This window comes from Acyrthosiphon pisum, chromosome A2, assembly GCF_005508785.2.
Source record: "Acyrthosiphon pisum isolate AL4f chromosome A2, pea_aphid_22Mar2018_4r6ur, whole genome shotgun sequence".
Lineage (NCBI taxonomy): Eukaryota > Metazoa > Arthropoda > Insecta > Hemiptera > Aphididae > Acyrthosiphon > Acyrthosiphon pisum.
The window spans coordinates 70,198,083-70,221,142 of NC_042495.1; the positions used below are offsets into that span (position 1 = coordinate 70,198,083).

General features: G+C 34.9%; 1 protein-coding gene across 5 annotated transcripts in view; it reads left to right on the plus strand.

Annotated features, from left to right (window-relative positions):
- The window catches only part of LOC100164788 (GATA zinc finger domain-containing protein 10), a 106,643-nt gene that overhangs the window by 6,536 nt on the left and 77,047 nt on the right, over positions 1–23,060 (plus strand). The gene's annotated exons all lie outside the window — the stretch shown is intronic.

The window sequence follows — 23,060 nt, forward strand, 5'->3', positions numbered from 1 at the left end:
ACCAAATAAGCAAATTATTTTTCATGCATGTTTTGTTCAAATAACAGAAACAACATTTACGGCTTAAAAATATTTTTCAAAAATAATTTATATCATAGACACTTATAGACTATAGTTATGCACTTGTGTATACTTAAGTCTGTATCTAAAAGTTTCCGAGATTTGTCATTTTTTTACAGTAAAACCAATAAAAATTACCAGCAAAACTTTTCATTTACCTAATCTAGTATAACGGTTAGATAATAGAATGTAGATTCGGTGTACATAATATAATTACTAATTAATTATTATCAGTTATGCAACCAATTTACTCTTACATGTTATTTTCTTCATAAAACCAGATTAGTGACAACGCCGTTGTTAATGGTTCTTAAACATTGCGAACGTGCGGCCACTGCGGTCCATTCGAATTTGAACAGAGTAAAATAAACAACGATTTTACGTCATTGCGGTTTCACGTAACGCAACTGATCAATTGCAAGAAAGAAGGAAAAAACAAAACAGGCACACCGAGGACGGAGCGATTATTTTGTATTATATTATAACTAATATCTCCTCGACAAGAATAAATTACTGAAAGTTATTACAATAATTAAATAATCTGAAAAACGTAGGTATAGGTAGTATATATATACATCGGAACAGGTCCGTCCGCGTCCATCCATTCGTACGGCTGTTTAAAGGTTATTGTAAATTATGACACATGATTATTCTTTCGACGATCGTTTCCTCTACCCGCCCACCCGTTACCTACCACCATCAGTCAACCCCGCCACCGGCTCGTCCACCCCGGAGAAATAATTTTGTTTTCTCTCCACTTTTTTTTTCCTGTTTTGTTTTAATAGCACTATAAATCTTCGGACGAAATTATAGGAACGCACCAAATGAGAGGAATACACAATACAACATACGCCCACTTCAGAAACAATGACAACAATGCCAAAGCCTATTGTGCGTGTTCCCTCTCTAGTCACTACCCTTTTGGTTCACTCTTCTAAAATACGTTCGATTTATGGCGATGCTTTTGTGCGTTTATTCGGTAACCGTGCTGTACACGCGCAATGTTAATATGCACTCAGATCGAACTTGAAACCGTTCAGGACTAAAATTAAGTGGCAATCTATATAACTTAATGGCAGCTTTGAGTTGTTCGACTGTGTGATTTCATTTGGAACGTTTCTATCGCGGACCCACGACGATAACGTCAGCGTGTAAATAAATGATGTAGGTACGTTATAGGTCATAATATTATTATATTATTATTTATGATCTAATTATGGGTAACATATAGATCTTCTGATCATCACTGTACCTACGACTTACGGGATGTATAAAATATAATTAACTAATAGTGTGTTTAATTAGCAAAGAAGAAACAAATAAACTGAAGTCTGAATATCTTATCAATGCACAGTGTTTTTCAATAATTAATTGTATTCACAATGCTTTATTGTCATTGGTTAAAAACATCGAAGATGTATATTTTTATAATACCGCAATTTATTGTTGTTCAAACGTATTTTTGAATTAATTAAATGACTAACACAAGGTTTATTTCATTCTGTTTGTTCATATTCAATTTGATGAAAATTGTTAAAAAATTATTCAAATAAAAGTTTTATTTAAAAAAAATATTCACTAATTATGAATCCGTTTTCTTATTAAATATCATGTTTATTTATGAACTTCATTATAAATGGAAAATTATTTGTTGAATATATAAAATACATTTTTATTATTGTATTAAGCAACGGATTGTTAGAACCCCTTTTATATAAAAGTTTCAAACCATAGAAATAGTATTGAAATGGTTTGAATAAATTAAAAACAAAAAAATCAATACCGTCTCATAAAATAAACAAGCTGCAGTATACTTTGAATGTTATTAAAATTTTACCATAATCCCTGTAGTTTATTATGGAAATAACTTGAACTGAAATAATTTTTATTCCGTGTATATTAAAGCTTGTTTATTTTCTAACGTTAATAAACATTTTCTATATTATGTATATAAATATAATAGCATTTCAGTATCTTCCCGTATACTTACCTACCCACCGTCTACCAGTATTTTAAATCACTAATTGGCTATACAAAATAATTTAAAAATAATTCAATAAACAGTTTGATTTTTCACGGCATGCCAATATAATGAATAATGCATTATGCACATAATACATTTATGTTTCTATATATAATATTATATACAGTTAGTTTTCAAATTAAAACGGCCAAGTATTATATTATCAATTATTATTAAAATATTATGCGGTGATTTTAACTCACGACTATCCCAAACAAGAGACCACGTCACTACCGCGCTTCGTCGTCGTCCATCGACAATAGATTATAGAGCCGATAATAGACAATAGAAAAGAGTATTATTTCCCAAAGAGGAATATTGTTTGGAATGTTTTTTAGTACTACTTTAAAGCTCGTGTCGAATGAGTAAGTGAGAAAGGGAGGGGAGGAACACTACATGTATAATACTGACGTTATAAAACTTTATTTTTTTTCTCCTTATCCGCCAGACAAGAAGTTCACCAAAGTCGATATTTGCACGGCAATAATTCTCGAAAAACGCGTGCGGGTTAGATGATGCAGACGTACGGGTAGAGGGTGACGGCGTGTGTGGTAGGTGGCGGCAGTGGAGGTAGAAAATATATAAAGTTTTTAAACATAAAAGACCCTTTCCATTCTAAATAATATATTATATTATATAATATGTGTTATTTCCTTTCTTTCTTTTATATTTATTTTTCGTAATAAACAGCATTCCTGTCGCATGGTCCATTAAGGAAGTAATAATTTTTGTTCCAAACACGAAAAAACAACACAAATTACAATTTAATTGATATTTATTGGCATAATAATGACGGAGCCCGAATAGGAACAATGTAACAATGGCGTTATTGCATTAACTAAGTGGACATTTCTAAATGTCTTCTCAGGGTTGTTTCAATTAGACACACCGAACCTATATGTATATAAACTTGTATATATATATATATATACATACGCGTATTATATACAATTTCGTTCGAGTGCGTGTTGTATCATTTATACGCAGTCGGCCGACCAAAACTGTGCGGACCTCGCCGAGTGCAATAATATATAATAATATAATCTTGGCCGGCCTAACATGGCGCGCGAGCTCACAATAATAATATACAAATAATATTATATCGCACCTATACATTTATCCCCCGTCGGGTCCTACCAAACCGTTGTCGTCGCCGGGTGTCCCGTGATTTCGAAACGTTCCGAAACGACTGTGCCTACAATATAATATTATAATATATATAGGTACATATGCGATAAACATTTTTTTGAACTCGAAGGGCCGTGAGAACGTCATTCTTCCCTCCGCAGTAGGTATATAATATTATATTGTTGTGTTTAGAAATCTATACGTACGTTTATTATACCTCTGCATATAATAATAATATAACCGTATCCCTCGATTTACTGGCCGCGGTTTGCCTTTCCTTGTATCGTGGAAAGCTCTTCAGAGTCGACTTGTCGCATATCTATATCGATAATACCTAGTTAATTATTATAATACGTATTCATATAATTATATTGTTACATATTTTATACGACGACGGTACAACAATTGTTTTTTCGAGTATATTACACCTATATATACGGTGATGATAACACGAAATCACTGGCGTCGGGACTCGATTAATCCCAGGGTTGAACCTAATTAATATTTTTATTAGTTTTATCAATCTGTACATGCTGAACATCATCTGCTACATCATCTGGTATATTGACAATATCACACAATTTATTTAATAGCCGAATCACCACACTGTTATAACAATGTACACTGTGTGTCATTACAAGCATATATTCAGCTTTGACACGATATATTATAATTATTTTTATACATTGTCACATAGGTACGGGTTTTTTTTTGTGTTTGGTTGAGATTTCGCTCTATACGCAAAGGCTTTTATGTGCGTTTTAATCCAATGAACCATTAATTGCATTTAATGCCCGAACACTGATAAGTGTTTTTTGTGGTTTCAAAATAACCATTACTTTATCGATTGAATCAGCGCTTTTTTTTTGGTGGCTAGAAAGGGGTTTAAACACTGTAACTATAATCGAAGGTACCCCAAATAGTTTTAAATTTTTTTTATTCAACCAACTATTGAATATTATACTTTTACGTTTTTTATTTTAATCTAGTTTGTAGTAATAATAATAATAATTCAAATTAAATTAAAAACTATATATTTTCGTGTATAGTTTTTTTTTATTATTCATTATTTGAAAACTAAAACCGTTAACATGTTGAAGTCATAATAAGTGTCGCTAATGAGATACTTCTTTCTCAAGACTATTGTCCAAATTTAACAACAACCGACAATTATGCTTACTATATTGTACAAAAAAATGCAGTGGATTAACTATGGATCGTATATTCAAATAATAAAACATTTTTAAGGATTAATTGTATTGTAATTTTTGATATGCATATCATATATTAAGTATTGACAGGGCCTAAAATAATATTTTGCAACACACATGCAGTACGTATAGGGAACCTATAGTACGAAATCGAATTAGTTAATTTAACAAAATATATAAATATGTACAATTATTTTAATGGACTGCATTATGCAACTCGAGGAATTTGAATTTGGTCACATTGGCACATTAGTGGTTAGTCGTTAGACTGGACATTAAATAGGAAATTTGAGAAAATTACAATTATTGTGGGATATATTACTTTGTTTTAACTTTTCTATTTTTTTTTGTAATTTATTTTTTAACCACCTGCATGAAATGATATTATTATGGTGAAATTAATGAATTATACGGATATATAGGTAACCGTAATGTCGCGGCGGACACTGCAGTATTTATCAAGCATCGGCGCAGTTTGCACACCTATAGAAACTATTACTAATAATATAATAATCAAAATGTCATCTGTTCTACTGCCCGTGACGGGGCGAGCTCAGCGATAATATATTATTATTACTATAAGGTCAGCGCGTCGACTGTGCCCGGGACATAAAACATTGTCGACTGGCCAAAAACGATGGTCACATACAATATAAATTGTAAACCGCTATCGAAATCACGCGTTTGCCAAAGGTGTTGGGCGCCGTGCGATTTTCAACAAAAACCAAATCCAGTGCCCCTTTATATTTTTTCTTTGTACTTTTATTATAATATATATACCTGTAACGTCGTGCAGAGATCGTACCACGCCGTGTCGCTACCTGTTGTACCTACCTATAACGTTTTGGCGTTATTTGTACGTACAAAACGACGTGGGTACTACAACACAATAAAATATTTTATAACCGTACACAAAAATCCATTTGAAACGGTACGTTTGGTTTTTCGAGGGGTCGACAATCACGATGTGATTTTCCCCCTCCCAAAAATTGCTCGACGATTTCGATTATTTGATCACTCTGTATAGTATGACTTTATACAACTTATAATATTATTATGTTAACATAGTATACAGAGCGTTCGACGGCCGAACTGCGTTGTTCAGACGCCTTTTTTTAATATAGGTACTCTGTGACGCATAACAATATTATTATAAGTCACTCCGGCAAACACTTGTTTAGAGTGTTTAAACGACCGTAAATCGCACAGCTGTTATATCATATTTCGCCGAAGCCGAGCTTTACAAGCAAAGTATGCTATGATAACGAAATCAAAATCAAAACATAATAGAGACTATATAATTCCGATTGTGTTTTGATTGTTGTAGGCAATTAGGTAATAGCTGGTACACCTACCGGATCTCCGTAACGTGTGCTATACTATATTGTACTAATCGTACCCATTTACGACGGAAAACCATATTATAACCTCCGCTATAGTAATAATTAGTACGTGCTACTCGATCCCCTTCAAAGTAATCGCCGTAAGCCAACAAACGTAATATTCGAATTCGCCAAACTGCCGCAACGACGCTTGCAAATAATTGATAATAACCATCGCTATATTATTATATACACACACCGAGCTATCGTCGTCATTGTGGAACCCAAATTCAATTTTTCTAGCTGTAATATAATAAATTTAAATGTATTAATATAACGATCCGTCTTATCGACCCCGAAGAGTCGCACCGTGACAAATGAAAATCACAGGCAAACCAGCGGTTCAAACGTCGTCTCTGTTGCGTGCCAACGCTGATCAATGACAATAATATTATGTTGTTATAAAAATAATAATAAATTATCGTCATCGATGGGTACGACACTGCTGTGGTGCAGCCGGAGTGACTACCGTCCAGAGTCGATATCAATATGTTAAACGTCGAAATTGATCGGAAACGACAACGGGGAAAAGCGTACTGCTTACATAATATAATATAATAATATTATCGTAATCTCTTCGAAAAACAGTGACGGAAACAATGATGAGACGACCGGCCTTAAAAACTTATGTCCGGCGATTCGTCTGGACCCCGGCGCGTAAAACCACGACCATGGGGTTGGTCAGTGACGGTCATCGTCGTGTGTCCGTTACACACGCACGTGTTTGGGAGACCACCACGAAAGGTACCCATAATATGAACCATATACGCCTCGCAAGTCATTCGATCCGAGTGCTCGCACACGATATCATACGATTACACGAACGCACAATATGTAAGTACATTATATTATTATATTATAATATTTCGACGGCACTCGCGTGTGTGCCTGGGTAAACGTGTAATATTATAGCGCCGTATCTTCGTGTTGCGTCGAACGCGTGTGGTCGGAGGAGGAGGTCGTGTTTGGAGTTTGAGCCGCGCCAGATGGGCTGATGGTCGCCCTGATCGGGTGGCTGCACCGGTCACTCTGTTGAAGTTATAATAATAGTAATAATATGTATATCTAAAACAGCTAGGCGACTATCGTAATTTTACGAGTCGATGCTCCGGCGTGGAGTCGCGTTTACGATGTTATGTAACTATATTATTGCACACGTGTGTTGTATTAAAGTGGTCGCATGTACTATAACAATTTATATTATGTGCATGGGGTGTTGAAGAAGACGCGAGAAAAATATGCTCCAAAATAAATACACTATGTCTACCGTCTTACACGATACACGCGCTGTATATACATCATAATATCCTATATTGGTACGTTCGATGTGGCGGGGGAGTGGCCCCGGGGGGTTAGACGATTACCTGCGTGTGCCGCACGGACCTTTTTTCTTCTATTCTTTCTTGTCCTTCGAACCCTTCACCCACATGTCCTCTCGCTACCGACGACGCTGTAAGTGGCTCGCGCGATTCGACATCGTGTCGTCTGCCCCATACTCGATCTCCGCCGTCTGTCGTACACCCCCACCCCCCCACGTCGTCTCGTTCGACCCTCGTCGTCCAAACACCCCTCCGTTCACGATACAACACAATAGCGACCCAGAAAGTATATTATATTATGGTATTATGCGCTGTATAAAAATCGACAACTGCAGCAGCGTCGCGACGGTACAAATCGTATTGCCGCCGCCGACCCACCATAACAGTGCGTTTTTCGAGGTCATGGTTTTTGCGTGTATAGTGTATATTATACACTTTGCGTTATACCGCGGTAGTAGTATAGATGCGGTTACCACCACCGCCGCATTCTCGATTCATCCGAAACGGCGCGTGGACAAACCGCCACCGCCGCCGCCGCCGCAAAAGGTTGTGCTTATTATTATAATAATAATATAAACGCATGTACACAAAACTCCCTTATATTTATTTAAACGCACTACAAATGATAAACACGTTCAAAAGTTGTTGCATCAACGAAGTAACGAACTTGTTTTATGACCAGTAGATACCTATAGCTATTACAACATTTTTCTCGTTATTTTGTTTTCAATGATTTTGTTTCAGAAAAAAATTCACTTTAAAAATGCCACATAGTAATAGATATATTGCACATTATATATAAGCCAATTTCATTTTTCACACGATAGATGTAACGATATTATTTTAATTTTAAATAGTCTTAATTTCAATTCTACGACGCTGTGGTTGAAAAGTTCGTCAGTTGAAAATATTATCTTGTGACTCTAATAATTCAGTATTATTCGATAACATTCATCAATCGCCGGGTTTTTTATAACCTTATGTTTAAATAAATACATTTGTGTGTAATACATTTACTATTATCTGTATACTGGGTTTATGCGATAATGATAGTAAAAGCAAACAAATAAAATTATAATATTTTATAAGCAAGGATTCTATCATTTATATACGACTTATATTATATAGGTTGTAGTCTTGTAGAAACTCACCTAATCTGAAGTACATGTTCCCAGTATAATATAAACATTTTTTTTTTTAGTAAGATACCATAGTAGTTATCTTATCTTCTATTAAAAGCATTACATAAATAACATTTATTACATGAACGGATCTTCTTGACAGGTTTCGGTTAATTTACTTTAGACTAATTTAAAATGAAAATAGAACGACTACGCTAGTTTTTTTTTTTGACGCGCAGCTGTAATTTTAATTGGTATTTTCAAAAAGGGCATGTGACTGATTATTCACTTATGCAGGTGGAATTATTTTAATAAGTCCGTTTGTGTGCTCGTGTCAAAAATCGAAGTACACACGAAACGTTTCATTTGTATACGTTAAAATATTGTGTTCAAATAGTACGGTGTGATCAAATTTGCTTTTTCAAATAAACACTACCATTAATTTTAAATACATAATATTATAATGTTACATCGGTGCTACTGTAAAGTCTGCCCATCTACCTACGACTTTAAACGCAGATACAACGAGTATTACAAGAGTATTGCTCCATAGTAAAATATAAACATGACTTCGATAATGGAACTTTTACACTCCTTAATTTCTTGTGTTCGTAATCGTACCCGATCTCTTACGTTGTGACACGATCGTTTCAATTACTTGCTCGTCCACCTGCGATCATTTTTCTCATTACCTATGCCCCAAGCCCCCAAATAATAATAATATATTACCCTTTGGACGGACTGCAGTGCATATTATTATGCTACATAAAATGTGCACGCGAGTGTGGTATCGACAGTCTGTCCCCTAATTGCTGGTAATTCTCAGCGTCAGAGGAAAAGGGTTCGCGATTCACCACGACTGAACTGACACGCGACAACGACAATAATTTAGCTGGTTTGCTTCGGTCATAATAATACTATTATTAACGTGCAGGCCGTGCACTGTAACCACGGCAGTAAAACGTTCATCGGTACGTTCAATCTGAGAAATCTTTCACGGAAAATGTGGTCAACGCGTCTGTTTATTCGAGCGACTTGTTTGTGTAATTTCCCGTGGATCGGATATCCCATAATTTCGGTTCAAAACTATGTACATTATGGCCATAGTATAAGCACAGTATATATAAAATTTCATATTATATGCGAAATTTCATGATAATATATTCTGTGGTATAAGTAATTAGTATAGGTATAGGTAGTAGGTACTATATAATATTATATAGGTACTGTAATGAGTGCCTTTACTTAGCGGTAATTAAATATTATTAAATAAATGTCATAGAATATTGAAGACGAAATACATTATTAACGGCAGCTAACTTTTTTTCTTCAATTTTAAAACATTATAATATAACGTTACAATATTATGTATGCAACAGATCTACAACGGCATATTACTATAATTCGTATTACATAATATAATCGGTTTAGTGTTTGTATTTACTATTTACTATTTATTTTATCTCGAGATTAAAATATGTGTGTCTTCATTATGCCTATATATAATTTAAAGATAAATGATAATTTATTACATTGCGACCGGATTTCACTTAAAGCCTGAGCCATTGACAAACAAACCTATTGGTATAATATAGACTAATAACTGAGTTATAACGTTATATTATTGTACCAGAAAACGCATTCAATGTCGTATTACAACAAAATGGTTAACCCAAGTCTTACAGTTCATTTTACATTAATCCTCCTCTGGTTATAACTACTGGTTTGGAATTAAATGCACATTATATTTATATTTTTGACCTAATAACCGAGCATGACGCGTATAATATTATACAAGATAATAGTTTTTGTTTAAATTAAATCAAATTCTCAGAACCGTGTTTTTAATTAATTGATTTTTTGTTTATAATTAAGAACCAAGGACATGCGTGCCTTAATTTAAACCACGGATATACACGTCGAGAATCGAGTGGCGTATATAATATCTATCATTATAATCAGTCATTTTTATTTTATTCGTTTGGCACTCCAAAAATTGTATTCGTGTTGGTATTATTATAACGTCAAATGGTTGATTTTTGTTTGCTGTTAACTCTTTAGTCTTTTGTTTATAAAGCGAAACAATCAAAAAATAAATCCTATATAATTAAATTATTAGATAAAAATGTAATATTTTTAATAATATTGGAATTTTTCATAGAATTATCGATCGAAAGTGCTGGAAAAGAAATGCTCGAAATAAAACAAATTATTATAAACGAACGGATTACACGAGATGACCTCGACTCGCTGTTTTGGGCATATTGTTTTCCTAACGGTAGCGCGCATTGTTGGCGGCGGTGGTTGTGGCTGAGTTGTGGTTTCGTTTTAATGCGTACCTCTACTTACACACACAAACCCAACTCGATATCGTCGCTGAGACATTCAAGCACGATTTTGGGTTTATTGTTTTTCCCCCATATGCAATCAACGGACTACAATCAGTAAATTAGCCATTAGTATTCTATTAACAATAACCCTGCTTCGATGTTCGTCATCTTTGATGATAATAAATTATTTTCGATTAAAAAAAAAAAATATTACGCCAGTGGTCCATATTGTATGAGTAAGAGTTGCAGGACGAGAAGTGGGAGATTTAAATGAGTGGAAGGAGTTGGTGGAGGATGAAAACCGGGGGGAGGGGGTGGTGGGTAGGACGTGGCTGTGAGGCCCAGCATGGTCTCCTTCACGGTTTGTTAGCTTCGCCATACGATTACTTTGTTGCGTTATTCAAAGAATGTTCTCCGTTCATTGTTGCCCGTTGTTGTGAATGCTCTCATTTGAATAATATTACACACAAACGCACTTATTATTTTTTTCATTAAGTAAATCATAATTTTAATAATCCAAACATGCGTATTATTAATTGCCGTAAAAACGGGAACTACTTAGTTATAATTTCGATGGAAAATAAGGTTGTGTACCTTTATGTTAAATAAAGGCACTGTGGAGTTTTTTTTTCGCCTTTCGTTTCCTTTTATTTTTATATTTATATAAATTGTACAATTATTAACGTTTTCGACATGTCAGAAGAACATGTTTAAAAGTAGCTGTTAGCTGTTAAAACTAATGTACAACAGTCGTCCTTTGTCGGTGCCAAGTTATTGGATTTTTGCTTGAGGACTGAGGAGGGAAAAACGACCATAAACATCATTAATAATACATTTTTTTCTCTCTTTCTTTCCAAAAACTGACTAACAACTGTGACGTTTTTTCATCCCCTAACACAATGAGACTTTACCCTATGATAAATTGAAATGGAAATGCGAATTGGTTTTGAATTTCAACGCTGCTGTTTGACGTTAAAAATAAAAATAATTTGTATTCACTTTTGATCCTATGAGGATTAGTTATTGGAAAGAACGGGAGAACAACTACATTGGCCACCCTCAGCACATGTTTTATATCCTTTATCACTGTCTAAGGGACATTATTTCAATAGCTTAACTAAATGTCTTGACATTTCTATGTTCTGCTGTAGGTACAATTGATGAGACATTTGTTATTTAAAATTTTAAGCATTGTGTGTTCCATGAATGACCTTTTTTGATAAGCTTGTGCTTAATTTATATATTAAATGTATAGTTACAATGGTATGTCAGTTTACCGTGATTTGATTACTGCGTAACTATTAATTAACTAGCCAAAAATAGATATTGTATATTTTGTATTTAATAAAAAATATTCTTCCAAAACCATAAACAAATATATAGAATTATATTATCGTTTATAACCAGTACAGAGATTGAATGATTCGTAGTACACCTATTATATTAATCTGTTAGAAAATTGTAAACATAAATTCACGATTTTCCAGGATATAATATTATCTATTATTTAACATGAAATGTTGATTAATCTTATTGTCTATTATAATTTAGTTCTTAATTAAAATCTTGAATATTCTTCTAAATCGGATTAAACATTTAAATCAAAGTATTTAGGTAATGTTCAGGGAATCGAATTTTCAAAAGAAAATTTATTCAATGGAGATGAAATAGGTAATAGACAATAGTTAATTATGTTTTTTTCGTTGAAAATGAAAATTACCATAAGTATTGGGTAGGTAGTGAATTTTACAATTTGAGTTTTTTAATAGTGTATTTTTCATACACTATTAAAACGATCGTGTGTAATTATTTTGTGTTAATTGCACCTGTGACAGTAATAATATTTAGAGATTTACTAAAATGACTTATTTCATCACTAGTTTTGTTGTGTGTATTTTGCAAGCGAAATACGATGTTCTCTTCATAATTTTATTTCAATATATCAGTAATATATAAATATATAATATTCCTTCAGAAGTAAAAGTACCTAGATATAATAATATTTAAAAATTCCGGAGAGTGCATAATATTATTTATTATTTAATTATAATTTTTAGCGCATAAATACATATTATTTTACATATTATGCAAATCGCATGAGCGGCATTCACGGCATTTGAAAGTCGTCCTCCACCCCTCCCCCCCCATCCCACACACACCTCACTGGTTATGTGTCGTTTACAAAAGTTTCTGAGTTCTCTTTCGGCCGTGAGTGCGTAATATTACGGTCCGGATACATAATAATAATATCGTAATAAAGATATTATTAAGCCTTAAGCCGCGCGTAGTATAGCGTTTAGTAAATTAAAGAGATTACTGACAAAAATAGTTTTTCTCGTATAATCTTTGAAATAATGGGTGTTTGGAGAAAAAAAAACAGGAAAACACGAACCGCTATTGTGATAATTACTTTGTTTGCCGCCCTCTGGTATACCATGACCATCGCCCGCAACAACGACAGTCGGACGCCCTCACCCCACACAACCACCCACCAAAAGACCATACGATCCCGCGGGGGAAACGGGAATGACCTCTAAGGCAGACCGCGGTCCAATAATAGGCTTGTTTTCGTGTCCACTAAACTACTCTCATAAAACTCGACATTTCGATTTCCCGTCGAAACTTCGACGCATTCCGTATTAATTATTGTGTCTCATTCAAGAGCTTCAAATGTGATGTGCTGCCGTGTTGGTGAGTGGTGAAAATCGTGTACCGACTATGTCACGTGCTCATCATAGTATGGTATACGATTGTAGTAATATTATTTAATAATATTATGTGGGTGTATGATATAATAATTATTTTTCTTTCCAATTAAAGCGCTATGTAACTCGTACCTACATATAAGCCATAAGGTCTCAGACACAACGAGATAATTTTATATAATTTGAACTAGCACAATATAATAATAATTTGAAGTATCATATTATAGTAAGTACCTTTTATACAAAAATTGTAAGCCCCCCTACCACTTACATTTTTTCTCCTAATAAATTCATATTAAATTGTATACAAGAAAACTGTAAAAAGTTGGTTTAATTTATACTTAACCCCCCTCCCCCCATTTAATAATCCTCACTGAACCTGCCTTAACCTACGCTATGACGGCTATCTCATTATAACTGTCGTCGCTTATGATAATGATATAATTTATATATAAATTATATAATAATATGTGTTATCATAAGACGCTCGTATTTCGGTGAGTAACGCGTCGCACAAACTGAAATAATATCATCGTCTGTGTTATATATATTTTCGTTTTTTGGCACGCGGAATACGGTGGTTGGTTTTTGTGCGGACGTGCCGTCGTGGAACGTGGTGAGCGCGCGCACCCTGCTCCGGATTGCCGCGGTTTGAACAACAACAACAACAACAACAACTGTGCACAGACCTGTGGATTTACAAGACACATTTAGACACCTGCAGCTTGCTGGTGCTGTTGGTTCGTCCTATCAGATACAAGTATAATACGACATTACGACATACTACATAGTCATCGTTTAGTAAAATTTCACTATCCGTTGATAACTATCCACTGACTCCACCACCACTATTTGAGATATGGTAGTACATAATATTTTTTACAAGTATCGCCGGCGACACCTATACGACCCGGGTCGAGGTAACGTCAAATATTTGTGTTATTGATAAAATATTTTAATCATTGAGCTCGCGTTTTTTTAAAATTTATAATACATTTAAATTAATTCGCCTACATAATCTCGTATCAATGTTTGTATAATTGGGTTCCTTTCATCTGAAATTCATAACTCATAAATATTGCCTTTTGTGCAGCAATTAACAATAATACATATATACACGAAACATTATCACAGTAGTATGAACAATTGAACAACAGCTGCTGTTCTTCGTTAATTATTATCAAAGGAAACCACGTAAAGGTTAGGTGCCTAATAATTAAAATTATTTAACAGCAACAGATCAAAAATATATGTTTTAATAACTTTTTATTGAATACCTTGAATACAAATAGTTTAAATTAAAACGACCAGTCGGCAGTCATCATCGAATTTTCAGAGCCGACTATAATAATAATATTATAATATCGGTACATTGTATATTAAGAACCTCGTGATTCGCTGCAAGTTGTTGTTTGCTAACACCGATCCCGTGACCGGATTGCATATCGCTATGCTCAAACGATGTGCTTGTTACGAAATAGTATTATATTATATTATGTTCTATAATAATATTGTATATTATTATAAGTATATGGTGCAGTGACAGACAGGTAGACAGACAGATAGACAGCCAGAAAGGCAAACCGTGTAAATGTGTGATTTTTCTTATCAAACGGCCAATAATGTGTTACGTGACGAATATAATAGTAATGTGATATACACGGCCATTTCAAAGTCTGTTTTATATAATATAATAATATAATACTCACTGTATAATTGCGTGCAACTCGCACCGTCTCGCTTCAACACGCGAACAGTCTCACACCACACTCGGACAGATTGGGGGAACGATGAAAACTGTGAAAATGTATGACGCTGGTATCGCACCGCAGTGTACGTATAGATGATGGAAATCACGGAATTTCTACATTTTGATTATCTGATGAATGACGTGCGATCCTCGTTTTTCGTTTAAAAGTCCGTGTGAATGCGGGTCGTTCATGTTATATATTATGTTATATAATATGTATATATTTTATGGGTATATAACAGGCCGCGCGTCATTCGTTACACGTCTTCATCTTCCAAACGTTTCGAATGTGAATTCAGCACACATCTTAATATGATGATTTCAAATAACAATAATGGTACACGACACAACAATATCATACCGTGGACACCAAAATATATGTTATGGCGAATTACTGAACGGACGCGATCGAGCTCGAGTTCTGCAAAACAAATTGTACATATAATATTATAGTATAATAATATATTCGCGTGACATTATAATAATAGCGTATATGGTTAAGACGGTTTTAAGTACGCAGCTTGTAAGCTATGCGCCTTTACACTTTTCTATATATTATTATTATTTATAATGTACAAAATAATAATACGTAAACGCATAAAACATGACACAATTAGGCAGCGCGTGCACAGAATATTATCTCTGCAGCGTCTGACACACAGCGGATCTCTGGTCTGTGGGAAATCGATTGTAGTTGCAACTTGCAGCAAACTACGACCACGGCCGTCGCGTGCGGTGCGTAATTATATATTTTATCCGTTTTTTAGTATTTGCGCTGCGTTCAACAATATTTCGGATGCGAAACAGCCAATATTGAATACTACGCCTATATATACTTGTATATAGTGTATATTTTAATAATATGGTCTTTGGTGGGTAATTAAAACCACGGTACGCAATATGCCGTTTGGCCCCAATATTATTATTATTCAAATAGCGATGTATACGGATATAGTAATATTATAATAACATTAATAGTATATCAGCTAACCGTCGACATATATTATATATTATAGTGTATAATACGTATACCTATATAATAATATTATGTATTCAGAAGATTATTATTTGTGCAAAATTGTCCAGACGTTTGTAAATGATATATATTAGTAAATAGGTACCTATAGTTGCGATCTGCTCTCATATAACTGTATATTTTACATCAACAATCGTGCGAAAGCAATCAAAATAATTAATATTCGAAAGATCCGCCGCCGAACGGTTTTTTTATGATAGGTGGAGGTACCTATATTCGTTGTCTGAACAATAAAATTGTGATTGTTCGCACGCGATTAATTCTTGACGTGCGTAGTATTCTATAATTATTATACAACGAACGCATTTATAATAATATAATATACAGGTGCACGCGAATACGGCGCACTCTGTGTCTCCGTCCTGGCTGCAGCGGACGGTTTGCTGGAAACGTATAATAATATATACCTACACAGATGTTCAAATAATACGATATAACACTATGTGTATAGGTACGCAGTGGAGACCTCTCCGCGAGTTCTAGAATCGAAGGATCGCGGAACAGTCGTCGATCGAATATTGTAAAATAATAAAACGGTACGTCATCTGACCTTAACACGTCGTTCATCTGGTGTGTCGTTCAACTGTGTGGGCGTTTAAGACTTAAGTGTCAACTTTGGACCATAAACTGCGGCGAAATTATACGCCGCGTGCTTTTTGAGCTGAAACGCACATGATGGAAAACGCCCACGATTCCAGCGCTATAATCGGATCGAGCAAAAGGGAGAACATCAGCTGAGCTGCTGGAGGAGCCACTCGTCGTCGCGTCGTAGTGAGCGTAACAGTTGTTCGTTTGTATAATTTGTCACCTCGCGTACAATAATATACATATTACTATTATTATTATTATTATTATTATTATTATATAGATATTGTAGTACACACCGAGACCGAGTACGTTTATAGATATTATAATATACTCGGCAGTGTATGCGTATATATTATTATTATAATATATTGTGTTACAATGTTACATACGTTTTGATGAATGCGGGTTCATTAAAGAAAAATTTACGGTGACGGCCGGGTAAACTACAATGGACGTGTAACTAGCACGTAGAGCTCTCTGTAGACAACAAACACGACACCATCGTAATCAGCGTCGTTGCAGCACAGTTATATACGATGATAATCTTAACCCATTGAAAATTTAGTCACTTCATAGCCTATCGCCACCGCCTCCGAAGTCGTCATCGTTTGAACGCACATTATTATTATTATAGTATTACGATAATATTATTATCATGTCGGAAGTTTATTCGATGTCCATCGTATATAATAATAATTCATAACAAATTATCGTATTGTATTCAGAACGTCGAAAACAAACGAGAAGCTGCACCGCATTTCACACCCTGAAGTACGGTCGTCGCAAACACGTTGGTAAATTTGTTTAAACGACTCGTACAAAATTATGTTTTGCGTGACTCGTTCGCTCTTGAATCTCGAGCCCTAGGCTGCAGTGGCGATGGAAGGAAAATATTGTAATCCATATTAACCGAGGGTCTGGTAAAAATGTAAAATCCGTGTATCACCAATCATCGTTGTTTATACGACGGCGTTCATCGGATTATGTGTTTCAGTGACCTGATGTGTGCACGAATTATTTTCTCAGATAAATATTATGTGATGGCTTTTACGATAACACGCTCACAAACCCGGGTATACCGATTTCGACCAAGAGTGTCCGGCTGCACGAGACCAAGTGGCTATAATGGTTTTGTGAAATTTGTGGCTTCCGGGGGGATGAAGACGATTCGCGGGGATTGGCATGTAAACGTACAATGAGTACACGCGGCACAAAGAGAGGAAAATATAATCCCCTGTGTACCTATACGATAGTGTAGTAAATGTAAAGGCTCGCAATTAAAACACTGTCAATTGTCATGATAAATAGGTACGTGTACAACCGGCATTTGTGCGTTTCGCAGCTGCGGCAGCAGCAGTGCGTTCACATAATATAATAGTAATATGTGTACTGATTTTAGAGTATAATATACCGAGTACGTCATTTCACGTGGTAGGTTTTTTGTGATAAACGATGTCTTCGAGCGTTTTTTTTTCACGTAGTATTTTCGTCGCCTACCCCAGCTCGTCGAGACGTTTTCAATTTTTCGACTTTTCCGACGACGACACACCACCGCGCCACCTGTCGGGATTTCGGTCTTATGACAATATTATAGTGAGTCGTTCGGGTCACCAACATATACATACTTTGAGTTCGTGTACGTTAATTGTCCGTTGTTTCCATCCCGTAACTAGCAATTCGATGCTTGACACAATATTATGTTCATGTAGTCGTATATAAATCATAGATATTATACTATCCGGCTGCGACGGCGGAGTGTATTATTGTTTTCTCACGCGTCCACTTTGTTCGGGCGATTTTGTTCCGCGGGGGATTCATCGGCGGAGTGTAAAATTGAATTTTCCCGTTAAAACGTGTTGTGGTAACGTTTCGATCGCAATAGGCTTGAACTGTTTGTTTTTCGTTTTTTTCTAATTCCATAATAACTACAGACCTCGTTCTGTAAGTCGACACTACACCAACAACGTTGCTGCTGCACCCGGCACGAACAACAATTAGGTACACATCGTGTTACTTTTCGTTAAGTAATTTAATTCATTTTTCTTCCGAATTCGATTGGAAATCGACCTCCCCCATTCGATCGCCCTTTTTCCGATTCGGATCGCCAAGCATTTGGACGATTGCATTGTTATTGGGCATAGATAATGTTATAATATATAGACATAATAACTATTATAGTATATGTTATGATGTTAAATAGTATCGTCGAAACGGCAGATGTGATGGCGACAAACAGCAAGTGGATCGGCTGCGGTGTTGCCGTCGTTCGCTACTATAGCCTACTATTATTATATGATTTCTATCACGGGAGTGTTTCACGAGTGACTCACATGATAAAATATAACAATAAAATCATAATTAATATTTGTATTATCTATTACATCGCCGAGACCTGCGACTTACACGCCTGTCGACACTACTACGGAATATCGTGTTACGATGAAATTTATAAATTTCCGTATTCGGAAGCGATATGTTATGATGTCGAAAGATTTGTAACATTTGGATGGAACCTAATTCAAACTCAATGTTTTCGGATTTACTTACATAATATCCTTAAGACGTTATCAACCCCGAAGGAAACTAATATAACATTGAAATATTATCCAAATTATATATCGTAGCTCTGGTTCGTTTAATATACCTAATATATTTATAATTCACAAGCGCACACATCCACCGATTAGAGTGACGGTTTTGTACATAAATTTTAAAATAATTATTATATTATATGCCGACGGTTTCATCATCGATATATTATGATATGATTTCACTCGATATTATATAATATTATCTAAATGGACATTTTTGTTTGATATGGATTTCAATCGATTTGCAGGAAAAACGGTTGTCTATATAATATTCTAGGAGTGGTCGTTTTTATTATAGCGTTTTTCGTTTTCCGATATCGTATGACGAGATGAATTCCCGTATAGTGCGGAAATCATTTTGAAATTATTGGTTTCGATTCCGACGACGTCGACGAGAAACAATTTTATTATAATATTATAAGTTTTTCACTAACCGTTCACGCTGATGCGTCACAACCGAAAATCGTTTTGTTCGATATTTTTCAATAGGCAATCAGTATTGTTGTATACTCGTCACCGATTGTTGAAAACCGCAGCCCGGACGACTTTATATACTTACGTAGTGGTTAGGTTGTACATTATAATAATATTATTGCGATAGGTCACGACGTTCCGTAGATTATATTATGGTGACGTAATAATATTACCTATTACGTATATTGTCGTGGCTGGCGGCGGTGTGCTCGATGCGCATTGCACAAATTATGCTTTGCGTCGGGGCGTTAAATTTCGGGTTTACATAAAGTGTTGTATACGCGTCGAAGATATATCGGCAATGTATTATTATTAAAATTAATTTAGTTTGATTTCGTTCGGAGCGTTTCCTCGAACCTGACCGGACCGGTAAGTCGACGTCGTCGTGGTAGAGGGTCATTCGAAAGTGGCAGGCCGCCGTTCTGGTAATATTCTCGTATTTTACGTCCGGGGCACATAATACGTACATAATGCGTTTCGTATGATAAACTGCCGGGTATATAAACCAGCCAGCGGAGGCGAAATACGACATCCTCGCAAGATTTGAATACAGACCATTACAAATGTTGTAAAAACGCGTTTTACGATGTCGTTCCTATCGCATTATTTATAACTACGAAAATGAAAACACTTCGGTAGCTTTTATTCGACTCCCCCGCCACCGCCGCCCGCCACCGGCACAGCGCAACGCAACTTGTTATCCTTATTTTTATTTTACCTATTTTACTATCGTGTTGTTTTAAATGGTTTTTTTTCAATTTAAATGTCATGCTCGTTCATAATATACTATGATATATAGTGTATTGCTGGTATACCTGTGTACTTGATAAAAAAAAAAAAAAAAAACGCCGGTGTTAAAAAGAAAGACCCGTGTATCGACCTCGACGGTTTTCGATGATAAACCTGCTGCAGCTGTTCGTATAAATAACCAATGACAGTTTTAACAAAACACAAACAAAATAATATAATGCTCACTCCCCCTTCAGTACAGAGTCACGGTATTGAGCAACGTTAAACCCGCCAGAGATGTAATTGATCGAGAATAAAAATATATGCTATCAAATTTTAATGTTTTTTTGATATTCATTTTTCCATCGAACCAGATCGATTTCTTTTGAAAAACGAAATGTAGCGTGTCTCGATGATTACATATCATTATACTTTGGGTGGTATAAAGTCTATTATTTTATTTATAATGTACAATAATTCGAAATGGCGGTTGAAAATTGTTCAGAGTACCTATTTACTCGGTCAACTCGCCATATAATTAACTGGGAAAGTTTTTACATGAAGTGATTGAAAATCATAAAATAAATTATACCAGTATCTAAGTAATTTTTTTAATGAGGTTCAAAATGTGTATTTTTAAATTGATATTTAATTTGATTTTAACCTAAAACTTGTTTAATCAATGTTCATTGATTTTAAAGTGGTAATTTATTATAAGAGTTATTGAAATCATTTTTTAACGAAACAACATGTTATAAATTATCATACACATAACTCATTAATAACGAACTTTTCTTATCCTAAAATATGATACACTTCGTGTCCATATCAGCTGCCACCTGCCAAAAGTCTAAAAATAATTATCTATCGACCCTTAGTATCTTTTAATATCTTAAAAAGTAATGGTAATGATATGATATTATAGAGGAAATAACATATTGTATAATTATTATATTATTTTATAATTCCACATGTATGTGGAAGTGCATTAAATTCGAAAATAAGTTTTTTTTGTAATATCCATCATACTTCTTGTAATATTATAATATCGATCGATTGTATTCGTTATACATACTTAATGCTATGCCCGTCTCCTTTTTCGAATATTTATAATAATATAATGTCACAAATAATATTGTCGAAGAACAGAAAAAAAGGCATGACGTATTGTGTAGACCTATGTTTGTGTTGTGTGCATGTAATTTAACGACACGACTGATTTAGTTGGTACTCTGCAGGACTACTGTGCTGCTTTATTCATTTATTGAATAAGATGTAAAGCTCTGCAGTATAATAATATGTAATCCGCCGGGGTTTTATCGCCGAGTAACTCAAAATCCTCAAATAAATTACAATAATTATTGTGCGGCTGAGAACGAGATGGAAAGAGTGAGTGTGTGCGTGTACGTAACAGTGAGTGAGAGGGAAACTTTGTGTAGAGTATTGTTTACCCCGCAATCTATTCTTAGCGTTATACTCAAGCAAGAAACAAGGACGAAATTAACATATTTATTACATTAATATCAGGCCATCCACTGCCCGCGACTCGCCGCCCGCCCCTCCCTCCCCACCTGCTGTCTGTGTTCGTAAATATTGCTAAGCCTTCTCCAAATAACATTTAATAACACCCTTCCCGTATTATAGCAAAACTACTTTTCTCGTCCAATACCTACCCACTGTTTGTAATACGCAACGCTGCTAAAACTTTTCGTTTTGATTTATGCATTATTGTTTTTATCTTGTCCCGACACCCTTGCACCCCCTCCACCGTCACGCCGACGCCCGCGGCCTGCCACGGCGTCCCCCCCGGCAATAACCATAATGGACTACCGGGGGAAATTTTAGGTGTCCACCGACTGTTCCGGGCGAATATAAATTAGTGGCTTAAGAAAATAAACCAAGTACGAACGTACGATTTCTTATCTGTGAATTTTTATTCACACTCTGCCAATTCTCCTAATGGAAAATATATAAATTACAATGTTACATTCGTGTTTTGTGTTTATTCTGTGGTTCAAACACAATATAAACGAATAAAAATACACTCGCCCGGGAACAGGTTGAAATCTTTTTCAAATTGAAAAGGACAAAAAAAAACAAAATGAAAACGGTCGTCGCGGTTGTTTAGCGAAATATGTCTACGTGGTCTAAATAAAAACAGTATACTTACACCGACCGTAATATTAATATTATACTATAACGACAGTGTAAACTCAAAAAGACACGTGTATTTTATAATAGTTGTCGAGCAGATGAAAAATATTTTTATGGAGTCAATATAAAATGAATAAAAAAAAAGACACGTAAAAGATGGGACGAAAATGATTAATTTTCCGTGTACATTATTTCGTCTGGTGCGTTTATTAATAAATTATACAGCATTATTACTTATACACGTATTATTATGATAACCCGCGATTACATATTATTATTATATTATTATTTATTACTAATAATTAACAATAATAAATTAACGGCGCGGCGTAGGGTCAACACATATTATTTAAAAACCATCTCGATTTTTATCAAATTACGAAGGAAAACATTGTACGTGGCGGAGTTGAGTACCTATGGGCTATAATAATAATGTTATACGAAACTTGGTTAATTGAA